The following is a 21,763-nucleotide window of genomic DNA, read 5'->3' on the forward strand; positions in this document are numbered from 1 at the left end:
ATGTTCACCAATGAGCTGATGAGACAATCTGACAAGGAGGTAAGAGCAAGACTGACTTATATAGTTAGTGAGACAGGTGAAACCAATGAGGGAAATTAAAGAGGCCAGGAACAGGAAGCTGGATGCTAGTAACAGGAACTGGTGACAGAATCATGACATTACTCCCCACCATAAGGGACGGCTCATGACGTCCCACCAGGCTGATCAGGATGATCATGATGAAACTGATCAATGAGTGAGGGATCCAAAATATACCTTGCCGGAACCCAGGATCGTTCCTCCGGGCCATAGCCCTCCCAGTCAACCAAATACTGCAGCCCCCTCCCTCGTCTACGAGATCTTAGCAGCCGTCGGACTGTATAAGCTGGGGCCCCATCAATGAGCCGGGCGGGTGGAGGGGGTCTGGAGGAGGGTACAAGTGGACTCTGTCGAAATGGCTTCACACGGGAAACATGGAAAGTAGGGTGGATGCGAAGTGGGGAAGGATGGGGAGTCGCAATCTTACTGCCACCGTGTTGACAACCTTAGTGATGGGGAAAGGTCCCACAAAGCGAGGAGCCAACTTTCTATTCTCCAGTCGAAGGGGCACATCTTTAGAAGCCAGCCAAACTCGCTGTCCCATTCGATACTGAGGTGCAGGTGAGCGGTGTTTATCTGCCCACTTCTTATAGTTAGCAGAGGAATGGAGGGGTGCCTGCCTGGCTCTTCTCCAAGCCTGATGACAACGCCTCACCAGAGCAAATGCAGATGGAACTGTAACTTCAGATTCTTGAGATGAGAATAGAGGTGGTTGATACCCATAGACGGTTTGGAAAGGGGTCAAGCCCGTAGCAGAGGAAGGAAGTGAATTGTGAGCATACTCGACCCATACCATGTTCTTAGCCCATGAGGCTGGGTCCCGAGCACACAGGAGCCGAAGTCCAGTCTCTAACTCCTGATTGAAGCGTTCTGTCTGGCCATTTGTTTGGGGGTGGAAACCCGAGGAGAGGCTTACTGAGATGCCAAGCTGTTTACAAAACTCCTTCCAGAAACGGGCTGTAAATTGTGGACCACCATCTGAAACAATGTTGCGGGGGAGGCCATGGAGACGGAAAACATGTTGAACCATAATTTCAGTGGTTTCCTTTGCTGAGGGCAGTTTGGGTAGTGGAATGAAATGAACCATCTTTTAAAACCGGTCCACAACAGTCAAGACAGCGGTATTTCCAGAGGATAAGGGAAAACCAGTGACAAAATCAATGGGAATATAAGACCAGGGGCGTCTTGGTATGGATAGTGGATGGAGAAGTCCACTGGGGGGTTTTCGAGAGGTTTTAGACCGTGCACAATCAGGGCAAGCAGCAACAAACTCCCGGACATCCTCTCTTAGAGATGGCCACCAGAAGCGCTGTTCCACTACAAATGTGGTCCGGGTAATACCAGGATGACAGGAAAAGTGTGAGGAGTGACACAACTGCAGAATTCTTGGTCGGAGGGCATCAGGTACGTATAATTTATTGTCAGGACAGGCTGATGGAGCAGGAGAATTTCGGAGGCTGTTAATTACCTCCTCTTCAACATCAATGAGAGCTGTAGCAAGACGGGCAGAAACAGGCAATATGAAGTCAAGATCCTCACCCTCCTCCTCTTGAGAGTCAAATTGCCGAGAGAGGGAATCAGCCTTTTGATTCTTAGATCCAGGACGATAGGACAGTGTAAAATTAAATCTGTTAAAAAACAGAGCCCAGCGAGCCTGGCGGGGGTTTAGCCGTTTTGCAGCACGAAGATACTCCAGATTCTTGTGATCAGTCAAAACCAGAAATGGATGTTCAGAGCCCTCCAACCAGTGGCGCCACTCTTCCAGTGCCAGTTTTATTGCGAGCTCTCTGTTGCCTATATCATAATTTTTCTCAGCAGGAGATAGTCGTCGCGAGAAAAAGGCACAAGGATGGATCTTGTTGTCATGCTCTGCTCTCTGGGACAGAATGGCTCCAACCCCTGAACTGGATGCATCAACCTTCATAATGAACTGCCTCTTGGTGTCATGAAGCATCAGTATAGGTGCAGTTGTGAACAGTTCCTTTAGGGTGGAAAAAACCTTGTCAGCAGTTGGGGACCAATCAAACTTTTGTTTTATCGAGGTGAGTTGGTGTAAAGGTGCTGCCACTGATCTATAGCCTTTAATGAACTTACGATAAAAATTAGCAAAGCCTAGAAAACGCTGCAGTTGTTTACGGTTCTCAGGTACAGGCCAGGCTTTAACAGCTTCCACCTTCTCTGGATCCATTCTGATGTTGCCAGCTGACAAAATGAAGCCAAGAAATGAGACTGTGCTAGAATGGAATTCACACTTCTCTGCTTTCACAAAGAGCTTATTTTGCAAAAGTCTTTGGAGAACCGCCCTGACGTGCTGTACATGCTCGGTCTCAGATTTGGAGAAAATCAGAATGTCATCAAGTTATACGAAGACAAATCTGTTTAGCATGTCTCCTAGCACATCATTGACCAAATTCTGGAATACAGCTGGAGAATTGGTGAGCCCGAAGGGCATAATAAGGTACTCAAAATGACCAGAAGGGGTGTTAAATGCAGTTTTCCACTCATATCCTTCGCAAATTCTGACCAGATGGTAAGCGTTTCTCAGGTCCAGTTTGGTGAATATCACGGCTCCCTGTAACAGTTCAAAAGCAGAGGAGATGAGTGGCAGAGGATAACGGTTCTTGATAGTAATTTGATTCAGACCTCTATAATCTATGCACGGCCTCAATCCACCGTCCTTTTTGCTGACAAAGAAGAAACCTGCACCAGCAGGAGATGAAGAGGGGCGGATGAGACCAGCAGACAAGGCTTCGGAGATGTATTCTTGCATTGCCTCAGATTCAGGACCAGAGAGAGAGTACAATCTACCCCGTGGGGGTGTAGTCCCGGGAAGCAAATTGATAGCACAATCATAGAGTCGATGAGGTGGCAGAGAAGTAGCTTGTGTCTTATTAAATACTTCTTTCAAATCATGACATAAATTGGGTACCCTAGAGATATCTGGATAAGATTGATTATCGGGGTCAATTTCAATTACTGTGTTGGTAGCGAAAGAACGAAGGCAGGAAGTCATACATTTCATAGACCAACCTAATACCTTGGCTGACCACCAATCAATATGTGGGTTATGATTGTTTAACCAGGTAAATCCTAACACCACAGGATATTCAGACGTCTGAATTAAATAAAACAAAATCTGTTCCTGATGATTATCTATGGCCATCTTTAAGGGTTTGGTCCTTAGGGTAACTCTGTGCAAAAGTTCATTATTTAAAGACCGCACAATCAGGGGTTCTATCAGTTCTTCAAACTGAAAACCATGCTTCATAGCAAACTGAATATCCATGAAGTTAGTGTCTGCCCCAGAGTCAATGAGAACGCTCACCTCAATTTTCAAAGACGATGACATCAGAAGAGCTTTACAGAGTGGACGGGAGGGCAAGGGATCAAAGAGTGAGTGGCTCAGCAGAATCCTCCCCTTCTCTGCTGAGCCGATTCTTTTACTGGGCACTGATTCACTCGGTGGCCTGTACCTCCACAATTTAGACACAAGTTCTCCTTAAACCTTCTCTATCGTTCCTCCTTGGACAGACCTCCACGTCCAAGCTGCATAGGTTCTGGAACATCAGAGGACTTGTTAGATGAATATGTATTCTCCTTAATTCTCATCGATAGAGGGGAATTCCAGTGGTGTGGTGACCGTGTAGTCTGCCGACTGAATCTTTTCCTGTTGATGTTCCTTATAACGTCGATCCAACCTAATAACTAAATCAATGAGTTCATCAAGATTCTTGGGGAGATCCACTGTAGCCAGAGTGTCTTTCAGTCTGCAGAGGCCCCGATAAAAGGCATCATATAGAGCAGACTTGTTCCAGGTGCAATCTGCAGCGAGAGAGCGAAAATCAATTATATAATCAATCACCGGCCGATTTCCTTGAGACAAACTTAACAGGTTATTCAAAGATTCACGTTTAGATTTCACAGGGTCAAAAACTCTCCTCATCTCCCTGCTAAAACGCTCAAAGGAGTCACAACACTCAGTCATCCTCTTCCACTCTGCTGACCCCCAGGTTCGAGCTCTGCCAACCAATAATGAAAGTACATACCCAACCTTAGTTCTTTCAGATGGGAATGATGATGGCTGCATTTCAAACTGCAGCTCACATTGCATCAAAAAGGCAGCACAATCTCCTGATTCACCACTATACTTCTCTGGGGGAGCCACTTTTGATTCTTGATGCATTATAGGTGGAGAAGTGGCCATTTGTGCTTGATCCATTTCAGGTTCTCTCTCCAATCTTGAGCAGGTCTGCTAAATGAGAAAATTGTTGATTAAGTGCTTGAATACTAGTAGTTATTGCACCAAAGTTCTCCTCATGTTTAGTTAACACATTCTCAACACTCTCCTTCCAACCCTGCCCACTTGTGCCTGTCGGGTCCATCGTGGCCAGATTGTACTGTGAGGGAATTACTATTGGACCCAAAATTACAGACACAAGTGAATAAGTCTTTGAAAGTTTATTTTCAGTTTCTTTAATAACAATGTTCTCAGGATGCTGACAGTTCCTATCCAGGCCAAAAGGTGGCTACAGTTGAATAAGCAATGGGAGTATAATTTCATAAGAAGATCTGGAGGTTAGCAAGTAAGCTAAGTGATTCCAGGCAGGAACGGAGTGAATGAGTTTACAGACATTACATGGCTTAGTGTAGCTAACAGGATTTAGTTGGTCTTCTGAGATGGGTGGGGTGATCTGCTTGGGAATCAAACCCTGGTCTACCACGTGACAGGCAGAGACACAGTCCACTGTAATTTCCTTTATCCTCTTCCAATCCAAATCAATTCCACAATCCAAATCCAGAATGAACTGACAATCCAAATCCAGAGAAGCAAATTTACTAGTCAATCAAAATACTACCTCTTGATAAAGGTTCAGGCAGAGAGAGACAATTCAGGTTCCAGGCAGGGCAGAGTTCACACAGACTTCAAGAATCTGATTTAGGAACTGGCTGGAATGTTCACCAATGAGCTGATGAGACAATCTGGCAAGGAGGTAAGAGCAAGACTGACTTATATAGTTAGTGAGACAGGCGAAACCAATGAGGGAAATTAAAGAGAAGTTACAAGGCCAGGAACAGGAAGCTGGATGCTAGTTGTCAAAATAAAAGTCTAACAGGAACTGGTGACAGAATCATGACAATTTGTGATACAGGCATCCTGCTGGTAGAGCAGGACTGAAGGGAAAAATAGCACAAACACACAACAAGACACCCCTCAAGACCACAAAACACAACTCGGCACAACACAAGGAGAAACAACATGATGTAATAAAAGGGGGAAAAAAATCAAGAAAAAGAAGAAAACAAAAAAATAAGTAAATATATAAGCTTAGACCAGGGGCAGCGTTAGGTGTGGGCTAAGGGGGCTGGAGCCCCGAATGTTTTCAGTAAAGCCCTGAATGTTTTTATTACCAGCATGCCATCAATGAGTTTTCATGCCCAATAAAGTAATTTATATTAGAATTTAAATAAATTAATATCTCTCAACTCTCAGGTCTACAGTGTCTGTCAATTTACGCATTGTCATTCACACCCGACGAAAACCGTCCACTGAGTTTAGTTCTTCTGACTGACATGTAAACTGTCCAACCATCGATGAGCGTCTTTACGATCCAGCCAATGAAATGAGATTTTTTGGAGGCAGGCGGTTTGTTGGTGAGTAGTATTTAACTAGATCAATTTTGTTTTGAAAATTAAAATAGATATTTCAAAATTCTTCAAAAAGAGGAAGTAAAACACCCCCAGGCAACACTTGAACGCCAAGATACATCAGCTTCAGGTATCTGTAAATTTTAATCATAGTATTATATTTCTTTTTCGGTTTTAAATTGTGTCTGATTTAACGTTACATTTTGAACATCTAACAGTTAACGATTGCGCAGCACAGTCTTTAGGACACACACACACACACACACAGAGCGGTTACAATGTTTGGTTAGCACGGTCTGTGGCAGACTTTTCATGTCAGGGCAACAATGCAATAAACAAGATAATAAAAAAAAGAAATATTTCGCCAAGGAAATGGTTCCAAACAAAGCATGTTTTTGTGCTCTGCAGCAACACACAGCGGTGTTTACTGAATAAATTTGCTTGAGTAAATGATTCACTGACCCATTCAAAAAACAGTTGCTTACTTTTTTTCTGAACGAATCTTCTGTTTCTAACAAATCCATTGATTAAATTACTGACAGACTCAACCATTAAGGCAGTTAATGAAATGAGAACAAGACAAGGATTAAAAAAGATAACATGACCAGGGGAAGAAAGGAGGTGGAACACATGGAAGACACAACACAAGGAGAAACAACATGACGTAATAAAAGGGGAAAATAAAACAAGAAAAAGAAGAAATTAAAAACTTAACAAATATGGAATTATATAAGATTAGACAATCAGTATCAAATCAAAGCCATAATGAGAATACAAAACTAGAAAGGTCTCTAGAGCACAAGACAAATCAGCCAACACAAGAGGAATAAACAGAACAATATAAAGGGAGGAAAGTAAACAGGGGCCAGGTGACCACAATTAATGAAATGAGAACAAGACAATGATTAAACAAGAGAACATGACCAAGGGAAGAAAGGACGTGAAACACATGGAAGACACAAAGACAAATCAACATGTAAAGACACAACAAAGAAACAGAAATATTAAAGGCAACACAGACAAAGTTTGCCTCCTGCGAGAAGCTAAACTGGACCCCAACCGTCACCCACCGAGCGAAGCTTCACTATTGATCTTCACTGTCAGTGAGAGATATAAAGCAGGTATTCGCTATGGTAAGAGTGACTCAGCTGAGCAAGGGTGAGTGAGAGCATCACACCACCGGACACCTTGGTTCCTTCCCATAGATATGGTGTGGAGGGACACCACTCAACATCACCATCCAAGACAGCGATCCCACAGGAAACTGAACATAGAGGAGTGAAGCTGTAATAAGTGTTCCAAGACTAATGAGTATGGAGTATTTCTACTAGGGCAGTCAATTGTTAAAATATTTTCACAGAGTGACAGCTGTCACCTTCGATAACATTTTGGGCAGTGTGGCACCAAACACAGTTGCGCTTTGTTTGTCCTGAGATTGAGCCCAGGCTCGTTGACCTTTACAGACCACACCCTGATGTTTTTAATGTAATGTGAATTTGAAGAATATCATAATTGAACAATTTCTTTTCAATTATTATATTAATTGAATATATAGATAAATGTGTTGGTCCCCACAAGTTAATTTATTTTAATTTTTTGGAGGGGAGGGGGGTAGATCTCATTGAGTTTGTCATTAGAAAAGAAGAACATCACCCAGAAAAGTGTGGGCACCCCTGGATTAGAGCATTCACACTTTATCTTTAAAGAACTTTGTTTTCTACCTCCACAAGTTTATTTGTTATGTTTGATCGACTGCATACATACTGCAAACGGAGTATTTGTGATACAGGCATCCTGCTGGTAGAGCAGGACTGGAAGGAAAAATAGCACAAACACACAACAAGACACCCCTCAAGACCACAAAACACAACTCGTCACAACACAAGGAGAAAAAACATAATGTAATAAAAGGGGAAAAAATCTAGAAAAAGAAGAAAACAAAAAATAGAAAAATAAGTAAATATATAAGCTTAGACCAGGGGCGGCGCTAGGGGTGGGCTAAGGGGGCTGGAGCCCCGAATGTTTTCAGTAAAGCCCCGAATGTTTTTATTACCACCATGCCATCAATGAGTTTTCATGCCCAATAAAGTAATTTATATTAGAATTTAAATAAATAAATAAATATCTCTCAACTCTCAGGTCTACAGTGTCTGTCAATTTACGCGTTGTCATTGACACCCGACGAAAACCGTCCACTGAGTCTAGTTCTTCTGACTGACATGTAAACTGTCCAACCATCGATGAGGGTCTGTACGATCCAGCCAATGAAATGAGATTTTTTGGAGGCAGGCGGTTTGTTGGTGTATAGTATTTTACTATATCAATTTTTTTTTGAAAATTAAAATAGATATGGAAGCTTTAGCCTAAGTTCTGCCAGGAAGACTCAATCACTTCGTCACTAATTACTTTCATCATTATCCAATCACGTCTTTATACTCCTGTATAAAAGATCGTACTTACACATGTTTGAGTTCGCAGATGCCAACGCGACAACAATATATAACACTATTGGGGTCACCTCAAACCCAGGACAGAAAAGGCAACCCACCAAAAAAAAACAAAAAAAAAACGCTGGCATCTTGGCAACGCTGGTGCTTTCCGAGATGTCGCGTCAGTGCTGCTTGGGTCTCAACACCTGAAAAGACTTTGGTCTCAATCAACAAATATTCATCTGTACGCTCACGTGAACCTGCACGAATGAAGTCTCTCCGGACCAGCAGACAGAATTAAGGCTGCCGGTCTCTTCGGCATCTCGCCTCCATCACTTCACAAGTCTACAGCATTATAAGTATCATTTCGTTCTATGCACTTGCGGCGCCTGGGCATTAATTTATTCTCTGCAAGGATTTATACTTACACGTTCAAATAAAGCACTGGGCGTTTCGTGCTTGTTTATTGACTTGCACAGTATAATTAAGATGTTGATCATAGTGCATGCAATTTTCTGAATAACTTCTTCGTAATGAGGCACTTTAAGGCTCATCATAAACGCTACAATCTTCATACTGATAAAGATTTTTCGCATTTCTTAAAAAAAATAAATAAATAAAAAAATAAAATAAAAAAAAAAGCTCTGTCTAGCACACTTGAGATTCGCTGTTTTAATCCTATGCTTTAATATTTGTTTATTCAGTCTTTCATTTGCGTTATTCCTGAAAAGTTCATACTCTAATGGGATTCTATGGTTGCAGATGCAGGGAACCGCTGCTCTCACCTCATCTTTACATGGCTTACTCTTGGGCTAGCACATTATGAACACTGGATCTACCAAGCTGATGCGTATATGGACCCTTCTTTTGAGTCGTAGGTAAGATTCGGCTCAGTGCTCCGTCAGCAGGCATATAACTCCACGTGACACGAGTTGCTGCTGACCTTATTTCAGAGTAGTGACATATCTCCAGTTTAAACCGAATATTAATTAGCAGGCATGGTTTGTTTGCACTCCTGGTCTCCGTCTCAAGGCGCGGTCACACTAGACTTTAAACATGCGAAATTATTTCGAACGCCACTGCGAATATGGGCGGGAGCAAGATAAAACAGTCTCCCCTCAATTATCACAAGATGGATTATTATGTTTGCTAGCACTGTGTCTTTTGCAACGGCGTCGAAAGCGTTTTATTATATTGTAACGTTACTCTGTATCTCTCTATAAATATATACACCCTAAGGGGAGGAGGGGGAGAAGAAAGAGAGAAAAAAAAAAAAAAAAAAAAAAAAAAAAAAAAAAAAAAATATATATATATATATATATATATATATATATATATATATATATATATATATATATATATATAAAACGTTGTCATCCAATGTATCACCTGTTCCCGTCGACACTACAAAACATGCAGCTTTTCTTTTATAAATCTTTTAATGTATTATAAACTAGGACGCTGTGCAACAGCTAAAGTTATATAGCGCTTCCTTTTTGAATTTTTGTACAGAGGCCATGCAGCAATGTATCGCTCTTCTACTGGTCCACATCCTCACGTTATGCAAATTCCCTGGTCAGAGTTCACCAAACTTGAACTTTGGAACGCAGCGAAATGCAAAATTTTTCGCATAGCTTGCGTTTCCGGTCCGACGCATTTGCATTCGTATGAATGGAAGTCAATGGAGAGAAAAGTGCAGTGTGACCGCCCATCACTCATAACTAACTAACGGCTGGAGGGGCGCGTTAAGTAGGTTCTGCTCATGCTGTCAAACTGATGTCATCAGAAAAATTATTCGTTACAGGGTGGAAATATTCAGAATTTGATAAGATTGCTAAGACAAACAATGTTTAATTGTTTACATCAAGATTAGCAATGTGTGCTAGTAAGCTTAAGTCAATTCGATTTATGCGTATTTTAAACTTAACCTCTGATACCTCAACTTAATATAAAAAAAAAAAAAAAGTGACAGTTAAGGGGTTAAGCTACAATCAAGGCTTGTTTATATTCGCGCATCTACTGGTGTTGGTTCATCACTCTTACTCGGCTGTTGCGGCTTTCACTTTACACTTTTAAACTTTCAGACAGCTGTGCCCTCAGCCAACCCGGATTCTTCAGTCTGCCCTCCGTTAGCAGACATAATACTAAACGAAGTGCTTACGTCAGCTGGAAATCACATTTCTAAGGCGTCGCTCCCTCTACAATCAAGCTACACGTTTGCATGGTCCGCTTCTAATGTTTTTCCTTCCAATTTTTGCGTTCCTATTCAAATTTCGACCGTTGCTCCTTTCTTGTCTTAAAAAAAAATAAATAAATAAAAAAAATCGCAATCTTAATTTCTCTATTCGCAGACTCCTTGCCAGCATCTAATCCACGCTAAATTTTATAATCTAATTTTCTAATTTTCTAATATTGCAAAATTAATTACTTCCATCTGCTACGGCCTTCCTTCGAAGTACCTCAATATTCTTCTGGAGGCAGTGTTTATCTGCCTTCTACAGGTTATGCTTGCAGGGGAATTCACTTCAAACCAATCAATTTGATCCTGCTCGCGGCATTTCCTTCAGATCTATGATTTGGACCAAAAATTCTTCACACTCTCCTCAAGCACTCAAAAACCGATGTGCAAGGTTCTGGTGTCACCTTAACAATTCTAAAATCAATAATCCTGTCCCTTCTCTGCATGGTGAAATTTCTTAAAAATCCGACCTAGAATTTCTAAAATGCACCAGCTCTATTTTTCCTAACGGAGCCCCCTTTCCAAGGCTGTTTAGAACTCACTTAACCACTGTTCTCAAAGCTGCAGTCTATCTACTGGCCATTCATTCAGAATTGGGGCAGCTACTTCAGCAGCTGAATGAGGGATCTCTACATCAGCTGTTAAGATCATGGGCAGATGGTCTTCCTAAGCATTTGAATCATACATCAGACTTGATTCAAAACCATTATTGAAGCTCAGCAAGCTCTCCTGTAACTAATCAGGTAAATTCATGCAATTACTGGTGGTGGTGTTACTATATCTGTATGGTCTATCAAGGCCTGTACATGTCTGGCCTTTGTGGCTATTTCTGTATGGTCTTTCAAGGCCTGTCTGTGTCTGCCTATCGTGGCTATTTCTGTACGGTCTATCGAGACCTGTCCGTGTCCGGCTATAATGGCTATTTTTCTGTATGGTCTATCAAGGCCTGTCCCATGTCTGCCTATTGTGGCTATCTGTGTCTGGCCTATCGTGGCTATTTCTGTACGGTCTATCGAGGCCTATCTGTGTCTGGCTATAATGGCTATTTCTGTACGGCCTATCGAGGCCTGTCCGTGTCTGCCTATCGTGGCTGTCTGTGTCTGGCCTATCGTGGCTATTTCTGTACGGCCTATCAAGGCCTGTCCGTGTCCGGCCATCATGGCTATTTTTCTGTATGGTCTATTGAGGCCTGTCCTGTGTCTGCCTATTGTGGCTATTTCTGTACGGCCTATTGAGGCCTGTCTTGCGTCTGTCTATCGTGGCTGTCTGCGTCTGGCCTATTGTGGCTATTTATGTACGGTCTATCGAGGCCTGTCTGCGTCTGCCTATCGTGGCTAATCATGGTCTATCGAGGCCTGTCTTGCGTCTGCCTATCGTGGCTGTCTGCGTCTGGCCTATTGTGGCTATTTATGTACGGTCTATCGAGGCCTGTCTGTGTTGGCTATCATGGCTATTTCTGTACGGTCTATCGAGGCCTGTCCATGTCTGCCTATCGTGACTGTCTGCGTCTGGCCTATTGTGGCTATTTCCGTTGGTCTATCGAGGCCTGTCCGTGTCTGGCTATCATGGCTATTTTTCTGTATGGTCTATCAAGGCCTATCTGTGTCTGGCCATCATGGCTATTTCTGTACGGTCTATCGAGGCCTGTCTGCGTCTGCCTATTGTGGCTGTCTGCGTCTGGCCTATCGTGGCTATTTATGTATGGTCTATCGAGGCCTGTCTGTGTCTGGCTATCATGGCTATTTTTCTGTACGGTCTATCGAGGCTGTCTGTGTTCTGCCTATCATGGCTATTCTGTATGGTATATCGAGGCCTGTCTGCGTCTGCCTATCGTGGCTGTCTGCGTCTGGCCTATCGTGGCTATTTCTGTTGGTCTATTGAGGCCTGTCTGTGTCTGCCTACCGTGGCTGTCTGCGTGAGGCCTATCGTGGCTATTTATGTTGGTCTATCGGGGCCTGTCTGTGTCTGCCTATCGTGGCTGTCTGCGTCTGGCCTATCGTGGCTATTTATGTACGGTCTATTGGGGCCTGTCTGTGTCTGCCTATCGTGGCTGTCTGCGTCTGGCCTATCGGGCTATTTATGTTCGGCCAATTGGGGCCTGTCCGCGTTTGCCTATCGTGGCTGTCTGCGTCTGGCCTATCGTGGCTATTTATGTACGGTCTATTGGGGCCTGTCTGTGTCTGCCTATCGTGGCTGTCTGCGTCTGGCCTATCGGGCTATTTATGTTCGGCCAATTGGGGCCTGTCCGCGTTTGCCTATCGTGGCTGTCTGCGTCTGGCCTATCGTGGCCATTTATGTTCTGCCCATCGGGGCCTGTCCGTGTCTGCCTATCGTGGCTATTTCTGTTGGTCTATCGAGGCCTGTCTGTGTCTGCCTATCGTGGCTATTTCTGTTGGTCTATCGAGGCCTGTCTGTGTCTGCCTATCGTGGCTATTTCTGTTGGTCTATCGAGGCCTGTCTGTGCCTGCCTATCGTGGCTATTTCTGTTGGTCTATCGAGGCCTGTTTGTGCCTGCCTATCGTGGCTGTCTGTGTCTGCCTATCGTGGCTATTTCTGTTGGTCTATCGAGGCCTGTCTGTGTCTGCCTATCGTTGCTGTCTGTGTCTGGCCTATTGCGGCTATTTCTGTAAAAAAAAAAAACTTAAGAAGTTTAATCTAACGTCATTATACTGGTCATGCTAACTCTCTTTCTATTTCTTCCAGGAACCTTAGGATTCTCAACTGGTGGGTATACTTCATCTACTTTTTTGGGGGGAAGGCTGGCCCCGTCTGGAGGTCTCATAATCCACCTAATTTTGGGGGTCTGCTGCGCCCCTGCCTTCGTTTTCAGGCAGGAAATGCAGATTCGCTACCCTCGGATTACGAACCATGGACGGGGCCTTCCGCCAAAGAAATTTATAATTGTGCTCGCTGAGCTGTCAATAAATGTATGCTTCGTACATTCCTCTATCTCCCGAGTCTTTCTGGTAGAAATGGAAGCTTTAGCCTAAGTTCTGCCAGGAAGACTCAATCACTTCGTCACTAGTTACCTTCATCATTATCCAATCACGTCTTTATACTCCTGTATAAAAGATCGTACTTACACATGTTTGAGTTCGCAGATGCCAACGCGACAACAACCTCCACCCTCCCCACCACCACCAGGATGGTCCTGTCCTTAACTTCCAGGGGGGTCTGCTGCGCCCCTGCCTTCGTCTTCAGGCAGGAAATGCAGATTCGCTACCCTCGGATTACGAACCATGGACGGGGCCTTCCGCCAAAGAAATTATAATTGTGCTCGCTGAGCTGTCAATAAATGTATGCTTCGTACATTCCTCTATCTCCCGAGTCTTTCTGGTAGAAATTTCAAAATTCTTCAAAAAGAGGAAGTAAAACACCCCCAGGCAACACTTGAATGCCAAGATACATCAGCTTCAGGTATCTGTAAATTTTAATCATAGTATTATATTTCTTTTTCGGTTTTAAATTGTGTCTGATTTAACATTAAATTTTGAACATCTAACAGTTAACGATTGCGCAGCACAGTCTTTAGGACACACACACACACACACACACACACACACACACACACACACACAGAGCGGTTATAATGTTTGGTTAGCACGGTCTGTGGCAGACTTTTCATGTCAGGGCAACAATGCAATAAACAAGATAATGAAAAAAGACATATTTCGCCAAGGAAATGGTTCCAAACAAAGCATGTTTTTGTGCTCTGCAGCAACACACAGCGGTGTTTACTGAATAAATTTGCTTGAGTAAATGATTCACTGACCCATTCAAAAAACAGTTGCTTACTTTTTTTCTGAATGAATCTTCCGTTTCTAACGAATCCATTGATTAAATTACTGACAGACTCAACCATTAAGGCAGTGGCATGCCGCCACCTAGTGGCAAAGTACCATTCTAATTTTTTTCATAATTTCATATTTCTGTATTCCAAATTTTATTTTTGATGGATTTTTCTGGGCTAAGCCCCGGATCTCCACTCACCCTAGAACCGGCCCAGGCTTAGACTACAAGTATCAAATCAAAGCAATAAGGAGAATACAAGGCTAGAAAGGATATTGATGAACATCCAAAGAAAACATTACGAGTAAATATGAGCAAGATAAATGAAGATAAAAAAAGACAATCAAAAGCAAAAACTACAAGAACACACAATTGCAGCGAATAACAAGGCAAGACTGGAAAACAGAGCAGCAAGTCAGTAACTGCCTCTAGAGCACAAGACAAATCAGCCAACACAATAGGAAGAAACAGAACAATATAAAGGGAGGAAAGTAAACAGGGGCCAGGTGACCACAATTAATGAAATGAGAACAAGACAAGGATTAAACAAGAGAACATGACCAAGGGAAGAAAGGACGTGAAACACATGGAAGACACAAAGACAAATCAATGTGTAAAGACACGACAAAGAAACAAAAATATTAAACAAAGGCAACACAGAAAAAGTTTGCCTCCCGCGAGAAGCTAAACTGGACCCCAACCGTCACCCACCGAGCGAAGCTTCACTATTGATCTTCACTGTCAGTGAGAGATATAAAGCAGGTATTCGCTATGGTAAGAGTGACTCAGCTGAGCAAGGGTGAGTGAGAGCATCACACCACCGGACACCTTGGTTCCTTCCCATAGATATGGTGTGGAGGGACACCACTCAACATCACCATCCAAGACAGCGATCCCGCAGGAAACTGAACATAGAGGAGTGAAGCTGTAATAAGTGTCCGAAGACTAATGAGTATGCATTATTTCTACTAGGGCAGTCAATCGTTAAAATATTTTCACAGAGTGACAGCTGTCACCTCCGATAACATTTTGGGCAGTGTGGCACAAAACACAGTTGCGCTTTGTTTGTCCTGAGATTGAGCCCAGGCTCGTTGACCTTTACAGACCACACCCTAATGTTTTTAATGTAATGTGAATTTGAAGAATATCATAATTGAACATTTTTTTTTAATTATGATATTAATTGAATATACAGATAAATGTGTTGGTCCCCACAAGTTAATTTACTTACATTTTTTGGAGGGGAGGGGGGTAGATCTCATTGAGTTTGTCATTTGAAAAAAAGAACATCACCCAAAAAAGTGTGGGCACCCCTGGATTAGAGCATTCACACTTTATCTTTAAAGAACTTTCTTTTCTACCTCCACAAGTTTATTTGTTATGTTTGATCGACTGCATACATACTGCAAACAGAGTATTTGTGATACAGGCATCCTGCTGGTAGAGCAGGACTGGAGGGAAAAATAGCACAAACACACAACAAGACACCCCTCAAGACCACAAAACACAACTCGGCACAACACAAGGAGAAACTACATGATGTAATAAAAGGGGAAAAAAAATCAAGAAAAAGAAGAAAACAAAAAAATTGAAAAATGAGTAAATATATAAGCTTAGACCAGGGGTGGCGTTAGGGGTGGGCTAAGGGGGCTGGAGCCCCGAATGTTTTCAGTAAAGCCCTGAATGTTTTTATTACCACCATGCCATCAATGAGTTTTCATGCCCAATAAAGTTATTTATATTAGAATTTAAATAAATAAATAAATATCTCTCAACTCTCAGGTCTACAGTGTCTGTCAATTTACGTGTTGTCATTCACACCCGACGAAAACCGTCCACTGAGTCTAGTTCAAGAGGAAGAGAGTCAAGAGGAAGAAACAGAACAATATAAAGGGAGGAAAGTAAACAGGGGCCAGGTGACCACAATTAATGAAATGAGAACAAGACAATGATTAAACAAGAGAACATGACCAAGGGAAGAAAGGACGTGAAACACATGGAAGACACAAAGACAAATCAACATGTAAAGACACAACAAAGAAACAGAAATATTAAAGGCAACACAGACAAAGTTTGCCTCCTGCGAGAAGCTAAACTGGACCCCAATCGTCACCCACCGAGCGAAGCTTCACTATTGATCTTCACTGTCAGTGAGAGATATAAAGCAGGTATTCGCTATGGTAAGAGTGACTCAGCTGAGCAAGGGTGAGTGAGAGCATCACACCACCGGACACCTTGGTTCCTTCCCATAGATATGGTGTGGAGGGACACCACTCAACATCACCATCCAAGACAGCGATCTCGCAGGAAACTGAACATAGAGGAGTGAAGCTGTAATAAGTGTCCGAAGACTAATGAGTATGCATTATTTCTACTAGGGCAGTCAATCGTTAAAATATTTTCACAGAGTGACAGCTGTCACCTCCGATAACATTTTGGGCAGTGTGGCACAAAACACAGTTGCGCTTTGTTTGTCCTGAGATTGAGCCCAGGCTCGTTGACCTTTACAGACCACACCCTGATGTTTTTAATGTAATGTGAATTTGAAGAATATCATAATTGAACATTTTTTTTTTAAATTATGATATTAATTGAATATACAGATAAATGTGTTGGTCCCCACAAGTTAATTTACTTACATTTTTTGGAGGGGAGGGGGGTAGATCTCATTGAGTTTGTCATTTGAAAAAAAGAACATCACCCAAAAAAGTGTGGGCACCCCTGGATTAGAGCATTCACACTTTATTTTTAAAGAACTTTCTTTTCTACCTCCACAAGTTTATTTGTTATGTTTGATCGACTGCATACATACTGCAAACAGAGTATTTGTGATACAGGCATCCTGCTGGTAGAGCAGGACTGGAGGGAAAAATAGCACAAACACACAACAAGACACCCCTCAAGACCACAAAACACAACTCGGCACAACACAAGGAGAAACTACATGATGTAATAAAAGGGGAAAAAAAATCAAGAAAAAGAAGAAAACAAAAAAATTGAAAAATGAGTAAATATATAAGCTTAGACCAGGGGTGGCGTTAGGGGTGGGCTAAGGGGGCTGGAGCCCCGAATGTTTTCAGTAAAGCCCCGAATGTTTTTATTACCACCATGCCATCAATGAGTTCTCATGCCCAATAAAGTAATTTATATTAGAATTTAAATAAATAAATAAATATCTCTCAACTCTCAGGTCTACAGTGTCTGTCAATTTACGTGTTGTCATTCACACCCGATGAAAACCGTCCACTGAGTCTAGTTCAAGAGGAAGAGAGTCAAGAGGAAGAAACAGAACAATATAAAGGGAGGAAAGTAAACAGGGGCCAGGTGACCACAATTAATGAAATGAGAACAAGACAAGGATTAAACAAGATAACATGACCAAGGGAAGAAAGGACGTGAAACACATGGAAGACACAAAGACAAATCAACGTGTAAAGACACGACAAAGAAACAAAAATATTAAACAAAGGCAACACAGAAAAAGTTTGCCTCCCGCGAGAAGCTAAACTGGACCCCAACCGTCACCCACCGAGCGAAGCTTCACTATTGATCTTCACTGTCAGTGAGAGATATAAAGCAGGTATTCGCTATGGTAAGAGTGACTCAGCTGAGCAAGGGTGAGTGAGAGCATCACACCACCGGACACCTTGGTTCCTTCCCATAGATATGGTGTGGAGGGACACCACTCAACATCACCATCCAAGACAGCGATCCCGCAGGAAACTGAACATAGAGGAGTGAAGCTGTAATAAGTGTCCGAAGACTAATGAGTATGCAGTATTTCTACTAGGGCAGTCAATCATTAAAATATTTTCACAGAGTGACAGCTGTCACCTCTGATAACATTTTGGGCAGTGTGGCACAAAACACAGTTGCGCTTTGTTTGTCCTGAGATTTTTGTCCAGGCTCGTGGACCTTTACAGACCACACCCTGATGTTTTTAATATAATGTGAATTTGAAGAATATCATAATTGAATTTTTTTATTATTATTATTACATTAATTCAATATAAATATAAATGTGTTGGTCCCCACAAGTTAATTTATTAACTTGTTATCTTGAGTTTGTTATTTGAAAAGAAGAACCCCACCCAAAAAAGTGTGGGCACCCCTGGGTTAGAGCATTCACACTTTATCTTTAAAGAACTTTGTTTTCTACTTCCACAAGTTTATTTGTTATGTTTGACCGACTGCATACATACTTCAAACAGAGTATTTGTGATACAGGCATCCTGCTGGTAGAGCAGGACTGGAGGGAAAAACAGCACAAACACACCAGAACACACAAGACACCCCTCAAGACCACAAAACACAACTCGGCACAACACAAGGAGAAACAACATGGATGTAATAAAAGGGGAGAAAATCAAGAAAAAGAAGACAAAAAATAGACAAATAAGGAAATATATAAGCTTAGACTACAAGTATCAAATCAAAGCAATAAGGAGAATACAAGACTAGAAAGGATACTGATGAACAACCAAAGAAAACATTACGAGTAAATACGAGCAAGATAAATTAAGATAAAAAAAAAAAAATTTAAAGCAAAAACTACAAGAACACACAATTGCAGCGAATAACAAAGCAAGACTGGAAAACGGAGCAGCAAGTCAGTAACTGTCTCTAGAGCACAAGACATATCAGCCAACACAAGAGGAAGAAACAGAACAATATAAAGGGAGGAAAGTAAACAGGGGCCAGGTGTCCACAATTAATGAAATGAGAACAAGACAAGGATTAAACAAGATAACATGACCAAGGCAAGAAAGGAGGTGGAACACATGGAAGACACAACACATGGAGAAACAACATGACGTAATAAAAGGGGGAAAAATAAAACAAGAAAAAGAAGAAATGAAAAACTTTACAAATATGGAATTATATAAGATTAGACAATCAGTATCAAATCAAAGCCATAATGAGAATAGAAAACTAGAAAGGTCTCTAGAGCACAAGACAAACCAGCCAACACAAGAGGAATAAACAGAACAATATTAAGGGAGGAAATTAAACAGGGGGCAGGTGACCACAATTAATGAAATGAGAACAAGACAAGGATTAAACAAGAGAAAATGACCAAGGGAAGAAAGGACGTGAAACACATGGAAGACACAAAGACAAATCAACATGTAAAGACACAACAAAGAAACAAAAATATTAAAGGCAACACAGAAAAAGTTTGCCTCCCGCGAGAAGCTAAACTGGACCCCATCCGTCACCCACCGAGCGAAGCTTCACTATTGATCTTCACTGTCAGTGAGATATATAAAGCAGGTATTCGCTATGGTAAGAGTGACTCAGCTAAGCAAGGGTGAGTGAGAGCATCACACCACCGGACACCTTGGTTCCTTCCCATAGATATGGTGTGGAGGGACACCACTCAACATCACCATCCAAGACAGCGATCCCGCAGGAAACTGAACATAGAGGAGTGAAGCTGTAATAAGTGTCTGAAGACTAATGAGTATGCAGTATTTCTACTAGGGCAGTCAATCGTTAAAATATTTTCACAGAGTGACAGCTGTCCCCTCCGATAACATTTTGGGCAGTGTGGCACAAAACACAGTTGCGCTTTGTTTGTCCTGAGATTTTTGTCCAGGCTCGTGAACCTTTACAGACCACACCCTGATGTTTTTAATATGATGTAAATTTGAAGAATATCATAATTGAACATTTTTTTTTATTATTATTACATTAATACAATATATAGATAAATGAGTTGGTCCCCACAAGTTAATTTATTTTAATTTTTTGTTGGGGGGGGGGGGGGGGGGGGTTGTCGATCTCATTGAGTTTGTCATTTGAAAAGAAGAACCCCACCCAAAAAAGTGTGGGCACCCCTGGGTTAGAGCATTCACACTTTATCTTTAAAGAACTTTCTTTTCTACCTCCACAAGTTTATCTGTTATGTTTGATCGACTGCATACATACTTCAAACAGAGTATATGTGATACAGGCATCCTGCTGGTAGAGCAGGACTGGAGGGAAAAACAGCACAAACACACCAGAACACACAAGACACCCCTCAAGACCACGAAACACAACTCGGCACAACACTGTCACGGTTTACGCTGCCAGAAGAAACACGGAGCAGAGGATAAGTGAAATAAGGCTTTTAATATATCCAACAAATGGAACACGGAGTTAGACACACGTAAATAGCCAGTAAGCATCAAGTTGCAAGTGAGTTAGTTAGTTAGTAGCAAGTAGCAAGTGAGTAGACCCGACCAAACTGAACTGAAAGGAAAAGGTTTAAGTACAAAGGATAATAGGGAAACACAGGTGGATGGAATCACTAAATTAACAGGGACATTAACACACATGAGGAATAGAATAGACACACCTGGGAACTAATCAAACCAAACACGGAAGACAGAAACTGGGTCACAGGGGTAAAAACACACTAAATGAGTCCAGGTATGTGACAGTACTCCCCCCTCCTGGTAGGTGCGTCCTCGCACCGTAGAAACAACCAAGGGAGGCGTGGGTGGGAACTTGGGAGGAGGTTCCGGTGGAGGACAGACTCCCAGGAGGGGGCCAGCAGACAGGGACCACGGAGGAAGGAGCCAGGGAGGAGACAAGAGCAGGAGGAGCCAAATGGTCCACCAGAGACCAGCCAGGACGGAGATCCAAGGTGGAGTCGACGGCGGGAGGAGCCATGGTGAAGGAGGGGTCGACGACACCAGGGGGCCGACAGGCGGAGACTGCACCGGTGGGTGAGGAGCCCAAGATGGAGCAGCACAGCCGCAGAGCCAGGGTGACGTCGAGGATCCGGAGGGCCTAGGTGGAGCAGAAGGCTCAGGCGACCAAGGCGGAGGCGGGGTCCTGGCAGACCGCTGTGGAGCCGGAGTGACCGAGGATGGAGGTGGAACCGGAGGGAAGGAGGAGCCTGACAGAGCCGGAGGGATGGAGTGACAAGGTGGAACCAGAGGAGTGGAGTCCCAAGGCGGCGGATGGTCGACGACTGACCAAGGTGGAGCCGGAGGGACGAGGGAGCCCGGTGGAGCAGGTGGGATGACAGGCCACGGTGGAGACGAGGGAGCTAAGAGCCAAGGCGGAGCCGCTCGGTCGAAGGACCGAGGAGGAGTCCAGGGCTCGGAGGCTGGAGGCGGAGACAGGGCCTTAACGCGCCAAGGCGGAGCTGGAGACTGGCAGTCCAGCGGCGAACCATCGCGCCCCGATGGCGCGGACTGAGGGTGAGCTGCGGAACTGACTGGCACCAGCAGGGATGACGAGGAACTGGCTGGTCTAGGAGGAGGACAGAGGAGAAGGATGGGAGGAAGGACAGGAGGATCAGGGCTGGACGGAACCAGCGAAAGTGGAGCAGAGGGACCAGCAGGTCCTGGAGGAGGTGGGAGAGGGAGGCCTGGGAGGCAACACAGGAGATACAGAAGATTCAGAGCTGGGCAGAACCAGCGGAGACACAGAAGATTCAGAGCTGGTCGGAACCAGCGGAGACACAGAAGATTCAGGGCGACACAGAAGATTCAGAGCTGGGCGGAACCAGCGGAGACACAGAAGATTCAGAGCTGGGCGGAACCAGCGGACACACAGAAGATTCAGAGCTGGGCGGAACCAGCGG

This window comes from Carassius auratus, chromosome 36, assembly GCF_003368295.1.
Source record: "Carassius auratus strain Wakin chromosome 36, ASM336829v1, whole genome shotgun sequence".
Taxonomy (NCBI): Eukaryota; Metazoa; Chordata; class Actinopteri; order Cypriniformes; family Cyprinidae; genus Carassius; species Carassius auratus.